Source organism: Rattus norvegicus, chromosome 19 (assembly GCF_036323735.1).
Source record: "Rattus norvegicus strain BN/NHsdMcwi chromosome 19, GRCr8, whole genome shotgun sequence".
Classification (NCBI taxonomy): domain Eukaryota; kingdom Metazoa; phylum Chordata; class Mammalia; order Rodentia; family Muridae; genus Rattus; species Rattus norvegicus.
In genome coordinates, this window is record NC_086037.1 from 70,147,289 (window position 1) to 70,157,080 (window position 9,792).

General features: G+C 50.5%; 1 long non-coding RNA gene across 1 annotated transcript; it reads left to right on the forward strand.

Moving 5' to 3' along the window:
- Nucleotides 1-6,066: 6,066 nt before the first annotated feature.
- Nucleotides 6,067-7,974, forward strand: LOC134483517 (uncharacterized). The gene is made up of 2 exons (XR_010060346.1): nucleotides 6,067-7,390; nucleotides 7,569-7,974. It is a non-coding gene; the product is annotated as an uncharacterized LOC134483517 (long non-coding RNA).
- The last annotated feature ends 1,818 nt before the right edge of the window (nucleotides 7,975-9,792 follow it).

A 9,792-nucleotide genomic window follows, 5' to 3' on the forward strand; every position in this document is an offset into this window, starting at 1 on the left:
CCAACCACTAACAAACCTCAGCCAACCCCGCTGAATGACCAAGGACCACCAGCACCACCTGTCAGGGCCCTCTGAAAAGTTCCCAGAACTTCAAACATCACACAATGGCAGAAACCATCTGCAGCTGGCAAACCCAGGCCCCCGCTAGAACGCAAGGCAAATCACGGTCAGCTGCTACAGTCAGTCCAAAGCAGCCCCACACCCCCACACCCCCACACCTGGCATTAAAATGAAAGCACATTCTTATGATATTTCTGTGGTCTTGAAGAAACCAAAATTCCAGAGTTCTCACTACACTTTGGGGATGAGTTCTGTGGTCAGACAGGAACCCTACGTTTGTGGGATGATGTCACAGGTGAGGCAGGTACAAGATAGAATGAAGCCTGTCATTGGATGAAAAGGAAGGATGGGCAGGAGAAAAGCTTTAAAGAGAGGAGGAGACTGGAAAGGAAGAGGAGAGGAAGGAGAGAAGCCGTGGCGGGACAATGTGGAGGCTGACGTTAAGATTCCACACTGCGCCTTTACAGGTTGTGATGAATGTTCTTAAGGGATGGATGTGTACAGGGCTTTGTATGATTGGGTGGGCAATTGTATCTTACCAATTGGATCAAAGGTTATTGTGTTGTGTGTTCTTTCACGTGGCGATTTGACTTTGGGAGAGTGTGTGGGACGCCATGGAGTTGGGATGTGTGTTTCTGGCATGGAAACCTGCCTTAGGGAACTAGATAGGTAGAGAGATTGCTGCCAGGCTCAGAGAGAGGCCTTCAGCAGTATGATATGGGATGGAGCAAAGTGTGTGAGAGCCTTTGCTGACTGAGACTTAAGATGTCTACCGGATATCTTGGGGCACTGTGGTGCCGGATCTAGAGCGGGATAAAAGACAGCATTTTATTTTTTATAATTTTACAACAGCATATGTTTAGCTCTGCTGAGGAGGAGGAGGAGGTATGTAAGTGTGCTGTGCGTGTGTGTGGGTGTGAGTGTGTGTGGGGGGGTGTGCATGTAACACACTCTCTCTTATTTGTGCATGCACTTGTGGAAGCCAGAGGTCAACTTTGGGTGTCTTCATCGCTCATGCCCCACCTTAATTTTTGAGACAAGATTCCTTCAATGAACCAACAGCTCACCACTTCAGCTAGATTAGCTGGCCAGGAAGGCCCAGGGACACTCCTGTCTCTGACCCCAGCACTGGGATTACATAGGTGCGCCACTGTGCATGGCTTCGTATGTGGACGGAGAGTCTGAACACTTGCCATCTCCCTCAGCCCTCTGTTTACATTTTGAAGCCAACTGCTACATTGTCTCCCTTGGCCGGCATGCCAGTAGGGGTTATCCCCAGGAGCACAGAAGAAACCCTGTTTCTCCATGGATCCACTCAGTCCTTTCTTTCCTGTAGCAAGTAATCCTAGCTTGTAAGAATCCACACAGTTTTGATATGCATATATCTCCAGTGATCGACAATTCCGAGTATCTGATTGGCCATTCTGATACCTCATTTTGGGGGAGATGTCTCTCAAGACCATTATGCATTTCTTTTTAAAAATTAAGTCATCTTTTTTTCTCTTTTAAAGTTTTGTCTTTTTTATTATGTTCTGGAAATTAAACTCTTCTTCTTAATTTTTATTACATTTATTTATTTATTTATTTATTTATTTATTGCGTGTGGGCAACATGTAAATGCATGTGGGCCACAACGCATGTGCAGCAGGCAGAGAACAACCTTCAGGAGTTGGTTCTCTTTCTCTACCAGGGATTGAACCCAGGTCCCTAGGCTTGGCAGCAAGCCTTTACCTGTTAGCCATCTCACTGGTCCCTGGATATTAAGCTCTTATCAGACACAGAATTTGTAAACATTTCCATCCACTCTTTATGCAATTCTTCCCCCCCCCACACCTTTTGATTATTTCTGCCTGTGCACTGAGTTTTTATTTTAAGTTCTTGGGGAGCCTGAACTTCTAATGGCTGCACTGGAGTGTTCTTAGCCCTCGCCTGGGGTGGCAGGTCCGGCTTTGGCCGCTAGGATGTGGTCATCTCCTCCTGGAACACCATGCCTCTGCTCCCCACACCAGCCTAGAACAAGGGGCCTGTTGTCTGGTTCTGTCACCCTCCGCCTCCTGAACCAAGGCCAGGGAAGAAAACATAGGCAAGGCCCAGCCCCCACAGGAGCATGTCCAAACTCTGGAGGTGGGAAGAGTACCCCCTCATGTTCCCAGGCCCTCCTTCTCTCTGGGTGGAACATAAGTCTCCACCTTGTTAAAAGTTTAAACAACAGTCGTGAAGCATCAGAATTGGGATGAACACTTTGCCATGCAGTCTGCCCTCTGCAGACCTCAGATCTCTGGACCTGCTAGGTTAGCATTAGCTGTGGTCTGGAACCCATTTCCTTTGTAGACTGTGGTACTTGGAGATAAAAGAGCCTGACCTATAGATGCATAGGTGCACGCGTGTACACATACCTGCGTGCCTGTGAGTCACTCAGCGTAACTGCTTTTAACTGTGTAACTTCCCAGGACACTGGGAGCTGCTCCAGAGATAGAGGCAGGAAGGGTCGTCTCTAAATTGCCACAGAATGACCCGAGGGGACGGGCTACTCCCCTAAGCAATCTGTTCTCTGAGCCTGATCACAACTGAAGCCTCCAAGTCCTGCACTACCCCTGTGCCCCGCCCCGCCCCTGTGCCCCGCCCCACCCCGCTCCTGTGCCCCGCCCCACCCCTGTTCCCCGCCCCTGTGCCCCACCTTGCTCCTGTGCCCCGTCCCGCCCTGTGCCCCGCCCTGTGCCCCGCCCTGCTCCTGTGTCCCACCCCACTCCTGAGCCCCGCCCTGCTCCTTGCCCCGCCCCACCCCTGTTCCCCGCCCCACTTCCCACCTGGTCCTGTTCATTTGGAAGGCTCCTGGCCAGTGTGACAGGTCATTATATTACTACCTGGCCCTTCATCCCTGGCATCTGACAGCCTCATTTCCTGGAGCTCTCTTTGCTTCCCTACTCAAGTTGGTATCTAAAGAGCCCTGAGGGCCTCAAACCAGATTCACAATTTCTGGATTTATTTCCCACCCATGAGCCTGGATAAATGCTTCTAACTTTAGCCCAGGAAGTTCTTAATTTCCCCTTAAAAGATATTATACTTTGTCCATTTCCCTGAAAGGAAGGCCCTGGTGCTTTCTAAGAAACTTTAGAATTAAAGGATTAAAAATGGTAACTAGAAAACAAAGCAAAACAAGCCAGGAAATCCTCTGCTGGGAATTCCACACTCCTGAGGGTTCTGACTTGAGGCTTTTCTGAGAACAGTCCGGCATCTGGAACCCACAGTATGCAGTGTCTGGAGCTGGGAAGGTTGTCTTTTAGGGCTGGTTTTTGTGGAATCACGGACTCCTGCAGGGGCTGCTTGTGTAAAACACACACACAGAGAAAAGGTCTCCGAGACAGAGGCAGGAGTTCGTTGTTGAGCTTGACTTATTGTGAATTTCATTCTCATTCCCAGAAAGCATGTATCTGGCTCCTGCCAGGGCCACAGTTCGTGCTTGGGGGTCGCTCAGCACTCTGAGAAGTCCCCGGTGAGCGTCTGAAAACTTCACAATGGGAGGAGAAAAGCCGAGTTTGACTGGTTAGGGATCAAGTACTCTGGCCTTGCCTGGCGTGGGAATCATACAGCAGGAACTTGAAAATTGTATTGGAGGTCAGGCAGTAAAGTAGAAGGAACTCTAGCTCCAGGGACTCCAACGCCCTCTTCTGGTCTCCACAGGCAACTACACTCATGTGCACACACGTGCACAGAATTAAAGATAAAACGATATAGAGCCAGAATGCAGCTTGTGGTGGAGTGCTTGCCTAGTACACTCAAGGCTGCAGGGCTCTCTCAGAGTCAGAAACTGATGGTGAACCCAGAACGGGAAGACCACACAGCTGGCCAGCATTCTCTTTCTCCACAGTTAGTTTGGAATATTTTATATCACATGTGAAAATCATGACAAAATTCAAAGATCTTACAGTGGCTTTACTGTTTTCTAGAGTATTTCCCTCAGGAAAAGAAAGGAAAGCAACCTTGTGGAAACAAGGACGTGGCAGAATGCAGCTGCCAGGACCTGGTGGCCCCAGACTGAGGAAGACTTTGGGGCTTCAGGTTCCTACTGTCTAATTCCCACACTGGACAAGGCAAGAGCACTTGACCCATGACCAGCTGAATGCTAGCTCTTGTTTCCCACTGGCTGTGGAATTTGCAGACACTCTCTTCTGGCTTCCCAGAGGGGCTGGGGAGCCTCCAGCATGAGCTGTGACATTTATAACTCCCGCTGGAATTTCCATGTCCCCATCCCTCGCCCAGCCCAGGGATGAATCACAGATTCTCAGACCGGCGAAGCCATTTTGGAAACAGCTGCCAAGGAGCAAATGCACTTAAAAATAGCTCCCTGAAAAACGAATTGCTTATTTTAGGAAGAAAGAGTGGCTCGAATCCGTCCTGCTTGCATCTTTATCTCCTGGGAACAGTGCCAGGGCATCCGAGAAAGGCCTGCCTGTCAGATGGGAATGGCACCTAGTGGTGCCCACGATGGGACTAGCATCTCCGAGCCAGGGCCAAGGGCTGAGGTATGAGTTGTCCCAAGATCTGCATCCCAGGAGGCCTGGAGCGTGGGGTATGAAGTCCAGCTTCCCCAGTAGATCTGACATGCATTACTTTCTTGTGGTTGTGACCAAACATCCAACAGAATTCAGCAAGGAGCAGCTGGCAATTGGGATGGAGCAAGGTGCTAATCAGGCAGGAAGTGGGAGCACTGAGGCAGGAAGTGGGAGCACTCAGGCAGGAAGTGAGAACACTCAGGCAGGAAGTGAGAGCACTCAGGCAGGAAGTAGGAGCACTCAGGCAGGAAGTAGGAGCACTCAGGCAGGAAGTGGGAGCACTCAGGCAGGAAGTGGGAGCACTCAGGCAGGAAGTGAGAGCACTCAGGCAGGAAGTGAGAGCACTCAGGCAGGAAGTGGGAGCACTCAGGCAGGAAGTGGGAGCACTCAGGCAGGAAGTGGGAGCACTCAGGCAGGAAGTGGGAGCACTCAGGCAGGAAGTGGGAGCACTCAGGCAGGAAGTGGGAGCACTCAGGCAGGAAGTGGGAGCACTCAGGCAGGAAGTGGGAGCAGGCTATCGCTCAGAAACCCAATGCCTGTGCTGTTATAACTACCAGCTAGTCTTCAAGTCTACAAGGTTCTACAGTGTTCCTCAAACAGCACCACCGGCTGAAGACCAGATGTTCAAACACACGGGAACATTTCACATTCATACACTTCAAACCACTGGTCCTCACCGTGAGCTTGTGAGGTGGGCTCAGTGGCCCGAAGCACTCAAGAGGAAGGCACTGGGCTTAGTTTCATCCTTCAAAGGGAAGTTAAGCCCTCCTGCTGCAAATGGGTGATGGTGTCTCGGCTCAAACTGTCAGGCAAGAAACTCCACTTGGAGTTAGGGTGGCAGTCTCCCCAACCCCCACCAATGTGTTGGTTCTTGTGTTGGGAGGTGCTGTAGCCAAGGCACAGAGCCAAAGATGCATGAAGGACTGATGTCAATCCTGATGTGCTGTGAATTGGAAGAACGGAAGGAAGGAAGGAAAGAAGGGAGGGAGGGAGGGAGGGAGGAAGAAGAGTTAAGAAAAGAAGGAAAAATGAAAAGGAAGAAAACAAGGAAGGAAATAAGAAAGGAAGAAAAGGAATGAAGTAAAGACAGAAGAAAGGAAGGAAGAAGAAAAGAAGGTAGGAAAAGGAAGGAAGGGAGAAGAAAGGAAGGAAGGAGAGAGAGAGAGAGAGAGAGAGAGAGAGAGAGAGAGAGAGAGAGAACACAGAAGATAGCTTGTCCCCGGTGTGGTTTATTATAGATATATAAGAGAGCACAGCCAGAAGCAGGGGCATCTGAGAGAGTCTACAGTAGATATGACCAGACTTGAGTTGTGCCATGTGAGGAGAGAGAGGAGGGAAAAGGAAAGAGAAGTGCAGCAGCCAGAGGCCCAAAAGTACAAAGAGGGTGGGCAACCAAACTGGTTGGATTATGTAGGGAAGAGCAGCCCAGTCCTCTGGGTAGTGGATAGAGACTGGGAGACGCAGAGAGAACCTGGTAGCCAGGTCCACTTAGAGCTGATGTTGAGTGGACACCTCAGTCTGTTGTCCTAGGTTTGAAACCTGCCACTATGAGGTATCAGAACATCCAGCCAGAACAGGACCACAGGTACTGCAAAGAAACCAGATATCCTAGCTGGAAGGCGAAGGAACAGTGGGGTTCATAGGGCCAGGGAAGTAAAAAGTGGCCAAGTGGAAGGGAACCCAGGAACTTCAGTGAGGGTCACACCCAGGCTCTCCTCTTTATCATGGATGGAATAAACCACAAGCTCTTTAGAAGGCCTTGGCAGTCTTGGACAGGCATGTTCAGGGACAGAGACACCCTGAGCTCCAAGAAATGATGTTTGTTGATGCCAGGGTTGTTAAGTCTTTAGAAGGCAAAGGCAAGCTTCCAGGGGTCAGGGACCCAGCTGCAGTTTGGTTAAGGGGGCAACTTTGGTATTTTTCCTTTCTTCTCTTTCTCCTCCTTCTTACCCTTCCCCTTTCCTTCTCTTCCTCCTCCTTTTCCTTCTCTCCTCCTTCTTTTTCTTCCTCTTCCTCCCCCTGCTCCTTCTCCTCTTCCTCCTCCTTTCCTCTTCTCTCCACTCCTCTCCTTGTCCTCCTCCTCCTGCTCCTCCTCTTCCTCCCCCTCCTTTTCCTTCACTTTGATTCTTTTCTTGCTTTCCTTATGTCTACATTCCCTCTCTGTCTCTTCCCTTCTTCCCTTCTTTTTTTTTTTCTTTTTTTCAGAGCTGGGGACCGAACCTAGGGCCTTGCGCTTGCTAGGCAAGCGCTCCTTCTTCCCTTCTTTAACAGTGGTTTGCATATCCCAGGCTGATGTCAAACTCCACTCTGAGTGAGGGATGACCTCCCTTGAAGTCCTCCGCAGTGCTGATATTACCAACACCACTAGACCCACTTTATACAACCCAAACCTCACGCATGCTAGACACGCTCTCTACCAATCTTGCTATCCCCAATCTAAGTGTTTTCTTAGGCTCCTGTTAATTCCTCATAAGAAGACGGGATATGAACTTGAAAACAGTCCAATTAAAACGAGCTATAAAGCTACAGTTAGAAGTGCCTCGTGTACAAAGACCAGCTCTCAGAACTGAAGAATCTCCCACATTGTGACATCAGTAGAGTTCTGACAGCTTCAAAACAAAGCAAAGCTTGCACAGTACTGGCCAGTCCACGCCCGCACCCAGTGATGAGAGAAATCCTCAGAAGGGAAGGAGTGCAGAGCTGGGAGAGCCCAGGGTGTGGGTCCCACAACCTGGGGCCAGCACTGTATCACCTGCTGGTCCCACACAGAAAATGAGGTAGAAAACTGTGCTGTGAACTATTCTATGTGACTTTGTTGTTTTTCTTTCTTTCTTTCTTTTTTTAATATCCTATGTGAAGAAAACACACATGCACACTCATGCACATCCCTCTCTGGTTCCCTGTAAGCATGATTCAAGGTGTCCCTGGTTTAAGACTCTCATGCTTTCCTTCCAGCTGCCAAGGGCAGAGCAGCCCCAGCTCAGGGCACCAGGTGTGTGCTGTCAAAGAATCCTGGATGCTGGATTCTTCCGAGGGCAGGCTTGGCTTGCTGCAACTGTGACATCTTCCTTACCCCTGTGTGCTTCTTCTATCACTCGGCCTGGATACACACGCACTAAAGGCTCCATGAGGACATCAGGACATTGGGAGGACTGAGGACTCGGGGTCTGTCACAATCAGTGAGGTTCAGCCAGTGGTCCTGTTCTTTCTTTGGGAATGATAAGGACTTGTGCTCCTTCCTGGTTGCTGATTGCACTGGAAGGTCCCTGTCCTGTTATGTTTAGAATGTCACACTGGTGACTGCTGTCTTCTTTCCCTTCATGCTAAGACGTGAGCTGAAATTAAACCTGGAACGCTGGGACCGGTGATTGATGAGTGAATTACAGGCACATGTATCAACTAGTTTCTTGAGCAGACAGTCTGTGCATACTGCCGCTCAAAGACACAGACTGCATGAATAGGATATGCTCCTCCATGGGGAAGTATACTGAGAGAGCTTTCTCACTGAGTGAACTTCGGTAGAAAACACACTTCAATTTGGGATACAGAAAGAGAGAAACAATGACCCAGGGCGTGACTCAGCTGGTGGCTTGCCTAGCATGTGCAAAGCACTGGGTTCAAACTCCGGCACAGACCATGGACTCAGACATGGCTTCCAACAGCCACATGGGCCCAGAGGTCACCATGGTGTCAGGTGGCAATGCAGGCTACTCAGATCAGAATGTACCCTGGCAGCAGTACAGCCCTCAGATATCCCCATGGTCTCAGGAGGCTGCCTAGACCACCAACGTCTAAATGGCCTCTGGTGATAGCTTGGGCCACAGACGTTGACTCAGATCCCAGCCACAACAGGACCACAGACCCAGACATGACCCTCAGTGACACCCAGAGCCAAGATATCACCGTAGCCTCAGGGGGCAGCATAAACCGCATATGTCAGTTTGGCTCGTGTCAGCACATCAAGATCGTCTGAGGCAGCAACCCAGACCATTGACATTGAAATGGCGTTCGGTGGCAACATGGGCCACAAACATCAGCTCACACCCGGGCTACAGTAGGTCACATGACCCAGTCATGGCCCTTGGCAGCAGCTCAGACCTTTCCATAGGCCTAGTGGTTATGCAGGTTTCTCAGATCTACCCGACCTCACTGCTGTAGCACTTCCAGCTCTACCTCTCTCCACAGCACATGACCTTTCTCCACAGCACATGACCTTTCTCCACAGCACATGACCTCTCTCCACAGCATGTGACCTCTCTCCACAGCACATGAACTAGTGCTGGACAGGTATGGAAGGTTGTGGGTGCCAAGTAGGGCTGGCAGGGTATTGTGCAGCAGCATGGAGCTGGTGCAGGCTGTGCCCCTGAACACACTGCCCAGCCATACGATCACCCGAGCTCTGAACAAAAACAGGAATGTCCACGAATGGCTCATTCTCTGGAATGGGTCTCCTTGGAAGACCTCCATAGTTTGTGGTGGTCATGTTGGTATCCTGGTCTATGCTACAGCTAGAGGACATGCTGGTGTCCATGGTCCATGCAGCCATCCTGACCTGTTGATGCTCGAGGTTCTTGTGGATGAACGTGGTCTGTGCTGCCGCCAGAACCCAGATGGATGCCTAGGCTCTGTGCTGCCACAGAAGGCCCTGCCTGAGGCCATGCGGCCTGTACTGCTGCCCGAAGCTATGTTGGTGTCTGTGGTCCTGCTGTCGTAGAGGCTGTGTTGATCTCCACGGGCCATGCTGCCACCGGAGACCATGTTGACAGCTGTGATCTTTGTTGCTCTAGAAGGTCATAATACAGTCAGTGGCACACGCTGTGGTGGGGTGCTGTGTGTATGTTCACGGTCTGTTTTGTCACTGGAGACCATGGTGGGGTCCATGATCCGTGCTGCTGCTGACGGTAGAGGGCGAGGAAGCTTCTTTGCCAGTGGTTTCGGATCGATGTCTGCAGACTCACCATTGAGAATGAGAGACATAGAGGCATCTGGGACAACCTCTCACCCTGCCCCACCCCCAAGTAAAAACAATCTAGACAGGAAACCATTGAAGAAAGTGCTTAAAAATGTGATTGGGACGCTGCAGTGTAGCTCTTCACAGCTGACAGCTTCTGGTGGGGGTTGGGGGGACAGGTGGGGGTCACAAGGGTGGGGATGGACCTGGAAGGACTGGGAGGTGAGC